The sequence below is a fragment of the Microtus oregoni genome, unplaced genomic scaffold (assembly GCF_018167655.1).
Source record: "Microtus oregoni isolate MIOR12 unplaced genomic scaffold, Mior012 000005F_ref0000423, whole genome shotgun sequence".
NCBI lineage: Eukaryota > Metazoa > Chordata > Mammalia > Rodentia > Cricetidae > Microtus > Microtus oregoni.
In genome coordinates, this window is record NW_024543064.1 from 13,931,366 (window position 1) to 13,946,597 (window position 15,232).

Genomic DNA, 15,232 nt, shown 5'->3' on the forward strand with positions numbered 1-15,232 from the left:
AGGCCCTGAGACCACAGACTCCAGAATGTCTTTGGCTTCTGCTGTCTTTCTCTGGTATCTGGTATGGTGTGAATGGTGTGGGGAGATCCCCACTGCCTGTAATGTGGCGTGATTATCTCATGGGAACATCCCGTTCTACTGGGCGTTTTACCTGTGGGGTGTTTTTAAGATGATTTCTTCTTAAACTCTACTGACTGATAGTAATAATGTTAGTTTAACAGATTTCTGATGATTAAAAATAAGTACAAGGAAGTGTTCCACAGCTAGGACCTTCAAGTTTCACCTGAGGAGCTGCAGAGATGCAGGTCAGGTTCATAGTTAAGGAAACAATTGAGTCCCCAGGAGCCAGGCTGGCTCAGATCCTTTTAATGTCAATGTTGGGAGATGTGGTCACAGGTTACAGAGTGCTTCTTACTGGAAATAAGTCTTTGAAAATAACTTATTAAAGTTAGATTGGGGGGCTTTAGAGATGGCTCAGAGGTTAAGAGCATTGCCTCATCTTGCAAAGGTTCTGAGTTCAATTCCTAAAAACCACTTGGTAGCTCCCAACCATCTGTAATGAGGTCTGATGCCCTCTGTGGCCTTCAGGCATACACACAGACAGAATATTGCATACATAATAAATAAATAAATAAATAAATACGTAAATATTTTTTTAAAAAAAAGAATGAGAGAAGAAACTCACTAGGATAATAAAGATTGGAGAATGCTAAAGAAGAATAAAGATAAGGTCTGAAAGAAACCACCATGAGAGAGAGAGCGAGGGTTTTTTTCCCTAACCCCTCAGATAAAAAGTTATAGTGTACCAACTCTTGATTTCCTTTGAGCCCAGCGCTGCTGGAGGCTGGTCCCCCAAGCAGCAACAGGTTAATCTAAGTTGTCAGAACTAGTTAGTAATAAGCCTGAGCTATCAGTCGGGAATTTATAGTTAATATTAAGTGTCCATATGGGTTATTTGGATACTGCTAAGGTAGAAAAGAAAAGTTTGCCTAAAGATGCACTTGCCTCCCAGCTGGACATAATACGGCTCAACATTCACCCAGCCCTCCCAGCAAATCCTTTGGGCTACAGCATCAGCAAAAGTAGTGCTCTTCCATGGTCGAGTCTGGTGTAACCAGTTGCAGCGGGGATACTCGATAATGAATGTAGGGGGCAGTGGGTGCCCAGGCAGCCAGGCAGGTGCAGTGGACAGTGGGATCCCAGGGGGCGGCTTCAGCAGAGTAGCATCTGCTGGCTGAGGACATCAGCAGCTGCTGAGTGGAGCCCAGGCTGAGAGAGAGAGAGAGAGGTGGCAGCAGGAGCAGCAGAAGCCCCTGCCCGGGAAGAGGATGCTGAGTGCACAGTCAGTGTTGAAGTGGCTGAATTGGTCAACTTGAGGCCCGGGCAGGGGTTCCAGAGAAAGTTTGTAACCCATGGAGTGAGGGAGCAAGCTGCATGTTGTGGGGGCTTGGGTAGGAAAAACTCGAGAGGTGGGATGAGGGCAAGGGGCCACCTGAACAAGAGTCATCTGCAAGCTGCAACTAAGGCGGCGGCAAAGCCAGAGTGAGGGGCTGCTTCAATATCTCATAACCAGCATTGGACGCCAGATGAAGGGTTTATCTCAGTCTTCCTTATTAGTAACCCCGGGAGTCAGATATCAGGGTAAAAACCTGTTTGATAAGAGAAGCTGCAAGAAAGCGACAAGGGACCTCCTTTATCTCTCGTTCCCTGATCCAAAGACCAAAGAATCTTTCTACACCCTTCCTTACTACAGCTGTGTCTATGCATCCAGGGTCCTACAAGATCTCTATGCCTAATTCTGGTCAGCATGTCACTAAGAGATCGAAGGTTAAGCTTTATCAACAGTGTCTCTATGTGATCAACTCTCCCGCAACACTTGGGGAATCTCATTGTGCTCAGGTCAAGGCCCGGCCTTGTGCTGTGTTGAACTGGGTCTGGGGAAGCCTGGGTTGACCAGAAGACCTTTCAGCTTCTTGTTGCCTGCATGAAGGATGGCGGTGGAAATTCCACAGCCTGTGAGCTGGGTAAGCTGATGCTGTAAATGAACGAGGAGACGTCACCTGGGGCAGAGCCGCTGTCCACTGCTGTGCAGAACCATGGTGGGGAGGAGGGAATGCCTGGTGCAGGAAGGATCCTGGGTGTTTTTCTGACTTGAGCCACCACCAAGCCCCACTGCTAGAGAGAAGGCCTCCCGCGGCCTCTGCCCTCTGAGGACCAAGCACACTCCTGCACCCTTCTCCTGGACCCTCAGAAGGAAAGCAAGAAGAAAGCCACACGAATTTCAAAGAATAAGGCCACCAGGTCTACTGCAGCCTGAGCTACAGCCATGGCAGGTTTTATTCAACAGGAGATCTGGATGAGGAGGGAAAGAGCAGCTGACTCAGCTCACAGCCCAGACTAGCCAGGCTGGAACACAGCCTGACAGGCAGTGACCTCTACACCTCCTCAAGTCAGAGCCAGTGGAAGTAGTTGGAACAATCATGAGCAACCAGGTCCCAGGCTTGGTCAAAGGCCTCCACGACAGCCGGCTCCAGGGGCCCTTCTTCAACGCAGGCCAAGTTCTGCTCCAATTGCTCCAGACTGGACATGCCCAGAATGACTGCATCCCCATGGGCGCCCTGCAAGGGACATACAGATTCCAGCACACATCTGCCATCCCATCGACTCATCACCCGCCCCTCCTGCCCATCACTTGCTGAGATTTGGGATCTGTTTTCACTTGAGTATTTCTTCTAGGAGCAATGACTACTGCCTCCCTACAGCCAAGGTCTGCCAGGCTCCTTTGCCCTGCAGGACAGTTTGGGAAAAACTTAATTTCAGGCCTGACGTTTAGCAAGAACTAAAGGGGCAACATTACCCCAGAATGCCCACACTGGAGAAGGGACTTAAGGAGAGGAAGTGGGGACAGCAGACAGAAAGGGATGCTCCCAGGGACACAGAATTGAGTTCTCTCCAGAGAGAGTGCTGGAAAGCATATAATAAAGAATTTCGTTTTTAATGTTCTTTTCAGAGTCAAATCTATGCTGATTTCCTACACCATTTTAGTAGGTAAACCAGTTCTCATCTGGAGAACCAATTTCTCATTATGGAAATGGAGATCATGGGAGGCTTAACCATTAGGAGCAGTTTCTGCTCTTGAAAACAACCTGGATTTGTTTCTCAGCACCCACTTGGTTCTGGCTCATAACCACCTTTAACTCCAATTCCAGAGATGGTGCCAGCTTTTCTGGCTTCTGCTGGCACTATAAGTGCATATCACTGGGGGCTGAGAGATGGCTCAGAGGTTAAGAGCACTGACTGTTCTTCCAAAGATCCTGAGTTCAATTCCCAGGAACCACATGGTGGCTCACAACCATCTGTAATAAGTGGTGCCCTCTTCTGGCCTGCAGGCAGGTGCTGTATACATAATTAATAAGTAAATCTTAAACAATAAAATTTAAAAAAAGTGCATATCACCACCAGGCAAAGCACTCAGAAAGACGGAATAAAAATAACTAGATCTGGGGCTGGAGAGATGGCTCAGCGGTTAAGAGCATTGCCTGCCCTTCCAAAGGTCCTGAGTTCAATTCCCAGCAACCACATGGTGGCTCACAACCATCTGTAATGGGGTCTGGTGACCTCTTCTGGCCTGCAGACGTACACACAGACAGAATATTGTATACATAATAAATAAATAAATATTTTTTTTTTAAAAAAAAGACTAGATCTTTAAGAAAAACAATCCAGATGACTAGACTTCACACAGTCTTTGCAACACAGAGAGGTAAGCTAGCACTACCACGTGCCACCAGTCTGGGAGAAGCTGGGCCAGAGAAAATGGAGTCTCCAGGGAATTCAACCGTGCACCCCCCCCCCCCGCCCCGCATCCTACTTCACAGCAGAGGCTGAACCACCAGGACCTCCTGGGCTACCTTGAGCTGTGAGTGATGGTACATCCACCGCAGGGCGGCCGAGGTCATACTGGGGGTGTTGGTGCCATAGCTGGATTTCAGAGCCTTCTCCACCAGAGCGATGCCCTTGAAGTATTCGTCCTTCCAGTACCTGAATGAGTGGGGGACAGTGACATGGGGGTCAGTTTCTCAGGGGTCACTAGAGGGTGACCTAACCCCTGCATCCCTGAGGTGGCTTCTGTCCTCAGGCAGAGCTCTGCCTCTTCAGTGTCTGAACACAGAGGTCTCCAAGCCCACTCGTAGGTCAGTGAGAGACACAGAGGACAAGAATCTGGTATTTTAAACGCTTGTCAAATGTTAACAATTCAGCTCCCTAAATGAGGACTCTCAGCTGCCACAACACACTTGTGAGCCCTGGGTCACACAGGCTAAAGTCCTGGGCACCAGTCTGGCTTCAGTGGTCACCTCCTTTCCCTGCACTCACTGGTCTACTTCCTGAGGGAGGAACACTCTCCCTGAAGTCTGTCTTAGCAACATGGTCAGAAGAGAAGCTGATTGCGCTGGGATCTGACAGTGTGTGAAATGCCTTCAGAACCACTGATCAAGGCAGTGGTTTGTAATCCAGGCAGAAGGATCAAAGACTGTTAGTGGTGCAGGGGTTCTTTGTGGTTGCCATTTGTCCTGAGATGCTGAGCATCAAATGCAAGGCGTCCTCACACCCAACCTTTGCGTGATACCAGTGAGCAGCACACTCCCTACAGGTCAGGCTTGAATCAAGCCGTGTGCACAGTAAGGCTACCGCAGATGGCTCACTGCTTTTACCTCTGATATTTTCCACAATCCTGCAGGAGCCTCATGCAGGAAGCGTGACAAACAGAGAATACAAACAGTAAATGGATCGGTCTGTGCTCACCAACCTTGGAGACATGACAACTGAGGTGCTAGATGGGAAAGGATTGTAAGTGTTCTACACAGTAGCTGGCCATGGGGACACACACACCTAATCCCCACATGTCAGGAGGCTTAGTCAGGAGCATCACAAGTTGTACATTATACTGGGTCAATCCAACCTCAAAAAAATGTCACTTGGGAAAAAAGATTGAATCGTTGGTATTTTTTCATTTTTTTTCCTATTTTTGTAGTGCTGGGAATCAAAGCCAGAGCTTTGAGCACTCCATTCCCAGGCAATAGGCAGGTCTTACACTTGTAATCTTTCTGTCTTAGTTTCCCCAGTCAGATACATTTTTAGGTACTTAAAATTTGGAGCAGAGCATCGTGAAAGTCACTAGGAATGCTAGCTCATTGCCAAGTAGTGGTGGCACAAACCCATAATCCCAGCAAGCAGGGGACAGAGGCAGGCAGACCTCTAAGGTGAAGAGCAATCTGATCAAAAGGGTGAGTTCCAGGACAACCAGTGCTACACACACACACACACACAAAACCCTGTGTGGGGGAAACAAAAACAAATATCCTAGATGTTTATGTGAAGGCCGGAGGATCAGGAGTTCAAGGTCAGGCTCAGCTACAGAGTAAATAGAGGCCAGCTGGGATACACAGGATTCTGACTCAAAGAAATAAACAAACAAAAAAAGTTAGAAGGAGAAGGAAGAAACGAAGGAAGGAAGGAAGGAAGGAAGGAAGGAAGGAAGGAGAAGGAAGTTGTCCTGAACATTGTTCACCTATGACCACTTGAGACAATGAAGACACAAGTTTAAGACCAAGATGTCACAGGACTAAGACTCATTGGATCAGCACCAAGCTCCAGGCTCCCCGAAGTCCATCTGGGGGTGTCCTCTCACTGTTGGTAGTGAAAGAACTTTTCCCAAGAATCTCACACAGGGTAACAATGTACAGACATCAGGCCATGCCTATGACAATGCAAGAACATCCCTCCATTGCCCAGGGCAGCTACCATCCAGAGTTTTAGGGCTGAAACCACAGTAGGGCTGGTCCCCAAGAAAGCAGCCTCAGGGATCCTCCCTCCAACCAAGGAAACCTATAGCACTTCTCTCCCAGACACAGCCCCCTTATTACAGCTCACCGGTTCATGTAAAGCTTAGAAACTGGACCCCCCGAAGAAGCGGCTCTCAGGCTGCTTTTCGTCCTTGTCCTGGTACTTATATCTGCCAGTCAGCAGACCACCTGCAGGAAGAGAGCAGTCAGAACCTGGTCCAGACTCTCCCAGAGACAGCCAGGTCATTCCCTGCTAGGAACTGGAAAACAGGAGGGAGTCTGGAATGAGGAGATCCAGGAACCCCTTCTTGAAGCTCCAGACTTCCCAGGTCTGAGATGAGCTTCCACCAGGCCATCAATAGTGGGAACAAAGGCCAGGCATGTCCACCCACCCACACATCCACATGGCCGGTCCCCATGAGAGCCCTTACCAGCCAAAGGATTGAAGGCATAGAATCTCAATCCAAAGTGTCTGAGACAGGGGAAGAGCTCCTTCTCCACCTGCCGGGTGGTGGCATTGTACATGCCCTGCAGGGAGACATTTGGAGAGGGAGGACATGTCAACAGACACCAAATGTATCTTCCTAAATCCATCAATTTAACCTTAAGAATCCTAGACCTTGACAATCACGGCATTCACACAGTGCTGTCGGCAGGTCTCATGGCTATGCTAAAGATCGAGACTCAATGGAGCCTTGGACCCCAAAGTCTGGATGGTCCTAAAACACCAGATTCCTCTCACCTGGTACACAGTTGGCACGATCCAGCCATTTTTCTTGCAGAGGGTACAGATCTCAGCCACTTCCCAGGAGGCATAGTTGGACAGGCCAAGCTCCACAAACTTGCCCTGCAGGGGAGAGACTCCATCAGAGCCCAGCTCAGTCCAGGAGACCAGGAAGGTGGGACTGACTGTGTGGGGAGCCTGGAATGAGGTCTGTGCCTGCCCTGTGTTGCCAGCACTCACTCCCCCAGCAGGGTCAAGTTGGAAAGGTCAGAGAGCATCTCCCCAAGCTCAGGGGCCACACTCACCTCCTGATGTAGCTGGTGGCAGACCTGCAGCGTCTCCTCTATAGGGGTGTTCTGGTCTGGATAGTGTAAGTAGAAGAGGTCCACCCGGGGACACTGCAGCCGCTTCAGCGACGTCTCCAGCTGGAACCGGACATCATCAGGCTTCAATGTCTTCCCAAACGTTCCAATAGCCTTGGTGTCTATTTTCACTTTTGGGGTGTGGGGGGGAGAATGCAAGTTCAAGTCACTTTATCAAACATAGTATCTTCCTTAACAGTTGAGTAACAGAACTGGGCTGCATATGGTGGTGCCTGCCTCTGTTCCTAAATCTTCAGGGTTAGAGGAGGTATACAGGAATTCAAGGTGAGCCTTGTCTTCATAGTGCAAATCTAGTTCTATATCAAACACTATATTCAAAAAACTAAAAAAACAAGTGAGGACAAAGAACAGATGGAGGGAGAATGAGGGGAGGGAGAGAGAGAGAATTAGGAAATATACAGACAGACAAAGACAGAGATATAATTGGGTTCAAATTGTAGCTCTGCCATTAATTAGTAGCTGTAGTAGCTGTGGCCTTGAATAATTGAGTCCTCCTCAATGCTGCTAATGGTCAATGACAATGGGAGTGATAATGGCTTACGGAGAAGCCCTGAAGGTTGACAGGCATAACTGACAATGAACATGAAGAGTGGTTGGTATTCTCGCTGTGACTATTTCCTACTGGGCACCTAGGTGAGCCAAACCAGGCACTGGGGCTGGTGGATGCAGAGGACCTGTGCTCAGGGCCTTGGAGTGTACAGGGAAAAATTTGAGGTTCCACAAGGGGGCAGAGCAGGGAGGCAGAGGCTAGCCTGGGGTCACAGGGGTTCCTGAGAATCTCATCTGAGTGTCTAGGGCAAGTGAGAAGCTAGCAAACTAAGAACAATAAGGTACTTGTTCACAGGGAGGAGGGCTTTAGAAACCATAAGAAGGTCTGGGGTGAGGGACACGGGGATAGAGAAAAGAGAACAGAGCTGGAGAGAAATCGCTCTGATAGCACCCCACTTGGAGTCTGGAGTTTAGACCTGGGGTTGTGGGCGGGGAAGTCTCTGAATCCTTCTAGTCCCGAGGTCTGTGATCATTTCCAGATGTTTTGAAAGGTGGCCCTGAATGCCACATGGGCACAGGGCATGTGTGATTATAGAAAAGGAAGGTGCAGAAGGAACTGGGGACAGAGACAGAAGAGGCTTTGCTGAGAGCCTGTGAGAAGGAAAGTCAGGGCCAGCTACAGACTCTGATTGGGAAAACAGACCAGTTCTGGACCATCTGAGAGAGTCCCTGCTTCTCTCCCTGCCCTGCTGAAAGTCTAGTGGGATTTTTGATAGTAGATGAATGGATGTATGATCAATGGGAGCATAGAAGGATGGATGCATGGATGGAAAGGACAGACTGGTGGGTGGATGGATGGCGGGCAGGCGGGATGGATGGATGGACTGGCAGATGGAAGGAAGGATGGACAGACACGTGGATGGACAGATGGATGGATGGACAGACAAGTGGATGGATAGATGGATGGATGGATGGATGGATGCATGGATGGATGCATAAATGGATGGATGGACACACACGTGGATGGATAGATGGATGGATGGACAGATGGACAGACACGTGGATCGATTGATGGATGGATGGATAGATGGATGGATGGATGGATGGATGGACGTGCAAAAGGCACTTTCCACACTGGAGAAGTCAGTTCAGCAGCCCAAGGCAGTCAGTGGAGCCCCTGACACTCCTGAGTCACATACCTGGGACTTTCCATTCTCCCTCCTTACTTGACCTTCCTGGTGGGTCATCAGCTTCTGAGCAGAGCTGTGGCTTTGGGCCAAGCAGCCCTGAACTCAAACAGGGGAAGGAGGGAGGGCTCAAAAAAGCAATTTCAATCAGGAGTCAGATCCAGGCTCTGGTGGTGGTAATGGGTAACGTGTATATGCCAGCACTCTGGAAGCTGGGCAGGAGTAGACCAGCCTGAGCTACATGTAGATCCTAGGTTTGCCTGGGCTGCGTACACAGATCCTATCACAAGATACAATGCCTCCTTTCACTGGGAGGTAGGCAGGAGATGTAGAAACAGCAGGGCACCGAGTGCACAGGTCTGCTTCTGTTCTGGATCCCACTGTGCTGTGAATCCCTGAGTAGAACTCCATAGGGCAGTGGTCAGAGTACAATGGAAGAGGAAGAGTTCCATACAGCATAGCAGCAGCCCAGAGAAGTGCAGTGCTGCCTGTAGAGGCTGAGGCAGAGGACTAATTGAGTAGAGAACTCAAGAGAGCTGCATTGCTTTAGGGCCCTGATTCCTCTGTAAGGCTGTAAGTGATCCTATGGCTCCAACATAATGGAGCAAGAGGTCTTGTTAATCAAAGGCTCATCCTCTACACGATCCAGGGCCATTAGCAAAGGAGGAAGGAGGTCTCAGTCTGGGGTGGTGGCGCTGAGCAGGAGTCTTGGAGATCAAGTGCTTCCAGGGCACCTACTGGCAGCAACCCAGAGCCCAAGCATGGGCTAGCCACATGGCTTCAGGCTGGACCAGAGCTAGGCACACAGTGGGAGGAGGATGTTCGGCTACTCTTTCAGAACAAACTGTGAAGGAGACTGCCAAATTGGAAGTTAGATATGTCTGAAGAGTTTGCATGCCTGAAGAGGTGCGGATCTCAGAGATCTTGCATGGACAAGGGGAGACCAGGGCTCCAGGAGCCGGACGAAGCTGTGCAGGAGCAGGGGATGACAGAAAAGCCTCTTTGTTACCTTTGCAGCCACTGCGGCCCAGCCCGAGCCCCAGGCTGCCCAGGATTGTCTCAGACCGGCCTTCCGTGTACACAAAGGCTGTGTCGAACTCGGTGTGGCCGCGCTTCAGGAAAGCTTGCACTGACGCTGCGCTGGAAGTCTGATCCATGCGACCACCCATCGCCATGCAACCCAGCACAGTGGCGGGCCGAACGGATGACATGGTGGCTCTGGTAGAGGTAGAAGAAGGCGAAGGAGGAGAGGAAGGAGAATCCAGGAGTCTGCAGCTCTAGTGCAATGGCGCCTACAGCTTTAATAGCTGCTGTTAGTGGCCATGCCCATGGGGCGGAGCTAGCAGTGGTGGGGCGGAATTTGCAGTCTGGTGTGAGAGACTTCCTCAAAGCTCTGTATCTGCCCTGCAAATCTTGAACCTTCCAGTGCACCCTGGAAGAAAGTAAGCTGGCACCCTTCCCTGTTTGCTCTCTCTGCTTCACTCCAGGAGTTAGGGTGCGAGTGACCTTATGCCCAAAGTCCCAGCACTCTACAGGCTGAGACAGGAAGATTGACAGAAGTTTTAGTTTTGTTTTCTTTCTTTTTTAAAGAAAAATTGAATTTAGTAAAATAAAATCAATAAATCTAGGTGTGTGACCTGGGCTTGTCCCAGTGCACTTGGGAATGGAGGTAAGACAAAGATTAAGAACTCAAAGTCCACCTTGCTTAACAAAGGTCTTGTCTTACAAACTAAAACAAATAGCTTCATGAATGAATTGAGGTTGAGGGCATAAGTCAATTACTAACTTTTACTGCTAATGACAGGTCCTGCAAAGGTCCGGATGCAAAGATAAGGACTGGAAATGGTACTTCTAACCAATCTGTAAGCTGTTTTCAAAAGGTTGGTCACAATGACTCAGCAACTTTTTTTTTTTTATTCAAGGACATGAAAAGATATATTCACGCAAAAGCCTATATTCTCTGTTGTTCTTTAACATTATACATACAGACATGCATACACACACACACACACACACACAAACACACACACACATATTTGTAAGGCTCTTGGGTATCTCCTGTGGCTTCAACTCATGTAACCAGTGCCCTCTTTGGCTCCTCCTCTAATGCAGACCCCAGATTGGCAGAACTGACTCCATGATGGAAATACCATTCAGCTTATAAAACTCAGCATGGAGACAGCATCACCTTCCAAAATGAAGCAAAGACCTAATCCCTCAGATTCACAGTTCTGGGGATGTCCCTCACTGTACCCACCTTGTTTTTTGTCTTCTGCAGTTCTGTTTCTGGCAAACTGAAGAATGCCCACCTAGAATATGGTCTTTGTGTTTAAAAGCTCACCCTGAGAAATGCTGAAGGCTACTCCAGGATCCTAAATGTCCAGTGGTCTCTGGCTGGCTAACAGAAATTTTCTGTTGGCTTAAACCCATGTGTGAGGCATCCTCTCTGGTGGGTACCCCAAAACACTCCAGCACCAGAACACACACCATTGGCTTCCAGGTTCCTCAGGAGGAGGTCATGGAGAGCTGCGCTGGGGGATGGGACTGTATGTTGATTGTGGGGTGACCTAAGACTGGATGTCCAAACCTTTAGAGCTGTACACTACAATAGGTGACCTTGCTGACTGTGATGGCTCATGTTTGAGAAGATTGCTGCCTGCTGGAGGCTAGCCTGGACTATCTAGTGAGTTCCAGTCTTTCCTGGGCTACAGTATGAGACCATTCCTCCAAAACAGAGAAGGGAAATCCTCTGTGCTCACATACACACACACACACACACACACACACACACGCACGCACGCATTTCCCTAGTGCTGACCCAGCACTGCTTTCTCTGGAAGAAGTAGCTCTTTATTTTGCTATGGATAAAGACAATGGAGGAAGCTGGGGCAGGATTTTGCTTAACTCTGTGAAGCTGTGATTCTTTGCCTGTCTAAAACACCTGATGGTCCTAATAGTAGGCGGGGCTGGCAGGCTGACAGGATAAACAAAAGGAGAAATCTAGGAGGGGGGCGGGAGCAGCAAGCTAACTAGAAAAGGGGGACGACAGGGGTCAGTCACACAGTTACACAGGAAGCTGCAGAGAAAGGACTAAAATATATATATATATACAGAAATAGAGGAATATAAAAGCCCAGAGGCAAAGGGTGGTCAGGCTAATTTAAGAAAAGCTGACAAGAAAGAAGGCAACTTACAACTGGGCATTCATAATGAGAATAAGCCTCTGTGTGTGATTTATTTGGGAGCTATGTGGTGGACCCCTCAAAACCCAAAAGTGAAAAACAGCACACAACACACCACTTAGGCATAAAAATGCACATTCACAGACAATCAAACCAGGGCTAAGGCTGTCAGGCCTGTCCGTAAAGCAGACGAAAGCCCCTGCTGGGGGTGGGAGCAAGTAGCTTATTGAGTTAGACTCTCCCACTCAGTAACCCGGTTGATCTTAAACTTGCAGTAATCCTCCAGCCTCTGCTTCTCCAGTGCTAGTGCTAGGATTACTCCTGTGTGATAGCACACCTAGCTGCTTAGATGTGACCCACAGGAGGGGAGAGTTATATACCTCAGTGGTAAAGCTTGTGCCTAGCATGATCAAGACCCCAGGTTCCCTCCCTAGCAGCACAGGGAAACTGATGCAAGAGGTGGGCTGGCAGATCCCTTTAGATTTCCCAGCCTCTGCCCTGGAGGATTTCAAGTGCAGAGAGACACCGAGACTGAGTAGATGGGCCTAGGGTCTTTACAATCATGAACATACAAACCCAGGACAAGCCAGTGTGTTCATGCCTGTTATCCCTGCACCTCAGGAAACTGAGCTCAAACTGTTTGAGGCCAAGCCAGACATGATGACACACATCTTTAGTCCTACTCTTGGGGAGGCAGAGGCAGGTGCGTCTCTAAATCCGAGCACAGCCTGGTCTCTATAGCAAGTTCCAAACCAGCCAAGGCTGCATAGAGCCTGTCTCAAAAAAATAAACGATGGGGCCGGGCGGTGGTGGCGCACGCCTGTAATCCCAGCACTCGGGAGGCAGAGGCAGGCGGATCTCTGTGAGTTCGAGACCAGCCTGGTCTACAGAGCTAGTTCCAAGACAGGCTCCAAAACCACAGAGAAACCTTGTCTCGAAAAAACCAAAAAAAATAAAAAATAAAAAAAATAAAAAAAAAATAAACGATGCCAGTCTATCCTATAAAAAAAGCCAGACATGTTATACACACAGTGGTTGGGAGCTAGAGACAAGGAGACCTGATCTGCAACAGATTCAATGCCAGCCTACTATGCAAAGTCCCTGTCTCAAAACCAAGAATCAGTCAGACGGCCAAGCAGGTAGAAGCTGTGGAATCTTCCTTTACACAGTGTAATATATGTCCCTGTGATTGGTTTCAAAGAAGCTGAGGGGCCAATAGCTAAACAGCATAAGGTTAGTCAGGAGAACCAGACCAAGAACTCTAGGAAGAAGAAGGGCAGAGTCAGAGGAGTCTCCTCCAGACAGAGAGGAAACAGGAGGTACAGGAGGAAAGAGAGGTAATGGCACTTGGCAGATGGAGATTAATAGAAATGGGTTATGTCTGTGGCCATGTCAGAGGAGCAGCAATGGAGATCAACTTCAGGGTGTCAGCCCACCAGGAGGAAAATCCCTGGCTGGTGAGTCTCAGACAGACAACGCCCCGAGACCACAGACTCCAGAAAGTCTTTGGCTTCTGCTGTCTTTCTCTGGTATCTGGTATGGTGTGAATGGTGTGGGGAGATCCCCACTGCCTGTAATGTGGCGTGATTATCTCATGGGAACATCCCGTTCTACTGGGTGTTTTTACCTGTGGGGTGTTTTTAAGATGATTTCTTCTTAAATTGTACTGACTGATAGTAATAATGTTAGTTTAAACATATTTCTGATGATTAAAAATAAGTACAAGGAAGTGTTCCACAGCTAGGACCTTCAAGTTTCACCTGAGGAGCTGCAGAGATGCAGGTCAGGTTCATAGTTAAGGAAACAATTGAGTCCCCAGGAGCCAGGCTGGCTCAGATCCTTTTAATGTCAGTGTTGGTTACAGAGTACATCTTACCAGAAATAAGACTTTGAAAATAACTTAAAAGTTAGACTGGGATGTTTTTGCCAAATAGCTCTGAGGTGAAAAGCCCACGATGACGGTCTGAAGGCACACAGTTGAATGAGGAACTCGTTAAGTCAGGGAACAAATGCACAGCAGCCCGATGTCTACTAGATGACGTCATGTTCTTGCTAGGATCAGTGGTGATCAAAGATGATTAAAACCTTGTGCCCATTATTGCCCTCAGTCTCTTTATATAAAAATTATTGATGAGTTGGTGTGCACCCTAAAGGTTTAAAGCAAAGCTGAGTGATTCGTTTTCATATATTAAAGTTTAGATTTGTGATTCCTTTAAGATTCCTCATATGGTTACCTTTCAGGATAATAAAGCAATTGATCCTTTCTTTGCATCCATAAAACGCAACCTATCTGTAAAAAATTATCTTGCTGGCTTACAAACTGTTAATCTATAACCAGTTGATTGGATAAGGATATACATGGGTTTATGGATTAACTTGTTTTAACCTGTAATATGTAAAATGTTCAATCATGTAAAACATAGGGAAAACATGCTGTTCGTTTTTTTTTTGCTTGCATTTATTGTAATCATTCACTTAAAAAAACAGAATATAGGCACATTGTAAATTTTTTCTTTTTTCTTTCCTTTTTTTTTTTTTTTTGGTTTTTCGAGACAGGGTTTCTCTGTAGTTTTGGAGCCTGTCCTGTCCTGGAACTCTCTCTTGTAGACCAGGTTGGCCTCGAACTCACAGAGATCCACCCACCTCTGCCACCTCTGCCTCCCGAGTACTGGGATTAAAAGCGTGCGCCACCACTGCCCGGCAGCACATTGTAATTTTCGTATTGCCTGAAAGATTTTGCTGGGGTGTGTAAGCTCTTAGGAAAAGAATAAAGAGGGCTAAAGTGAGTTAGAAGAAAACAATCAGGAATAAAGATAGAGCTAGAAGGAAAGCATCGAGAATGAGAGAGGGAACTCACCAGGATAATAAAGAGTGGAGAATGCTAAAGAAGAATAAATATAATGTCTGAAAGAAACATCCAGAAGTGGAGAGATGGCTCAGTGGTTAAGAGCATTGCCTGCTCTTCTGAAAGGTACTGAGTTCAATTCCCAGCAACCACATGGTGCTCACAACCATCTGTAATAAGGTCTGGTGCCCTCTTATATCCTGCAGGCATACATGTAGACAGAATATTATATACAGAATAAATAATTAAATATTTCAAAAGTTAAAAGAGAACACGAAAAAAGAAATCACCAAGAGAGAGTGCAAGGATCTTTTTTCCTAATCCCTCAGATAAGAAGCTATAGTGCACCATCTCTTGATTTCCTTTGAGTCCTGTGATGCTGGAGGCTGGTCGCTCAAGCAGCAACAGGTTAATCTAAGTTGTAAGAGCTAGTTAGTAACAAGCCTGACCTATCAGTTGAGAATTTATAATTAATATTATCTTTCCGTATGGGTTATTTGGGAACTGCTAAGGTAGGAAAGAAAAGTTTGTCTAAAGAAGCACTTGCCTCCAAAGCTGGACATAATAGTGCTCAATATT

At 47.6% G+C, this 15,232-nt stretch overlaps 1 pseudogene; it reads right to left on the reverse strand.

Moving 5' to 3' along the window:
* Positions 1-2,279: 2,279 nt before the first annotated feature.
* LOC121448151 lies at positions 2,280-9,930 on the reverse strand (annotated as a pseudogene).
* Positions 9,931-15,232: the final 5,302 nt, after the last annotated feature.